The following is a 1329-nucleotide window of genomic DNA, read 5'->3' as shown; positions in this document are numbered from 1 at the left end:
GGAAAATACATCACTTTTCTTTCCAGTCCAGTGATAGAAATGTGGCCACTATATAGACAGGTGGTCACTATAGAGAAAATGCTGATCTGTTGACTGGGAGCAATACGCTACACATGATTTCAGTACACTGATCTTTACTTATATATAAACATTGCACAGGTAAGCCAATTGTTTGGATGTACAATTAAGTTCAAATGATTCTGAAGAGAAATATTGATGAGAAAATAATCATTTTCACCACTGTCTAACTTATAATTACGTATCAAAACTAAACGCAAACTGTCTAACTAACGCACCTTTCGCCGACTTGATCAAAGGGCCGCCGGCTATCAATCAAACACGGCTGTTGATTAGACTTAGAGTTTCAAACAGTCGTGAGCCAGTTGACAGCGAGCTTCATGCTACGTGATGTATTACATTGCTTGGACCTTCTTTCCCACAGCGGTGCTTCTACAAAATATTTAGACTGTAACACTGAGTCCCACATGTTTTATAGAATAGAATTTGACGCAGAACAGCGTTTTTTGCCAGGCATTTTTCTTGAAACATGTCCGTGGGAATATCAGCGAGGCGGCGACGCAGGGCTATCAGACCGTCAACAAAAGTCGCACGGCGGCTAACGGCGCAACGAAGATACTAGCGCTATAAATAAGCCCTTCAACTAATTATAAGGATGGCAACTCGGACAATATTTACAAGTACTGTTGAGCTAAGGAAAGTTTGTTGTTTATGAGGTTTTAGTTGTCTTTGAAACTTTGACCCGAAATATTTTAAGTCAAACTGCTGAAGAGAAGTAAGTGACTACTACGATCATCGTAGATATGACCCTAAAAAAAGGATAAAAGAAGCATTCTCAATAGTCTAAAATGCAAGGACTGCGGCCCCCGGGCCACTGTCCGACGCTTTGAAAAAATCCTGGCGAGAAGTCTGTACAGCCCGAGTCTTCAAGTTACCGTATTGTGTGGTCCCGCTTATGAATATTAATTAGCCTTCGTTTTCCCCTTCGCTGATTGGCTGAACCATTAATTGAATCAACTCTTCCTGTCAGCTAGACGCAGGTGCAGATGTCGGCTCCGTGGGGTGAACGTCCGAAAGGTCACGGCATGGAGAACGAAAGAAAAACAATTTCCCCTAAAAAAAGTGCTGTAATTAAGCCTTTTACAGTACTTTATGCCAAAAATTTTACTTGGATCATTTTATCAACTATCTTATGCCTATCTATACCAAATGTTAGGTCATTCACTTGTAATGGCAGGGTACAGGGGGGCAAAATATATTGTTATAAGACCGTCAACAACAGTCGCACGGAGCTAACAGCGCAGGAAAATA

This window comes from Branchiostoma floridae, unplaced genomic scaffold (assembly GCF_000003815.2).
Source record: "Branchiostoma floridae strain S238N-H82 unplaced genomic scaffold, Bfl_VNyyK Sc7u5tJ_408, whole genome shotgun sequence".
In the NCBI taxonomy this organism is placed as follows: Eukaryota; Metazoa; Chordata; class Leptocardii; order Amphioxiformes; family Branchiostomatidae; genus Branchiostoma; species Branchiostoma floridae.
The sequence above is the reverse complement of the archived record's forward strand: the minus strand, read 5'-3'. Positions refer to the sequence as shown.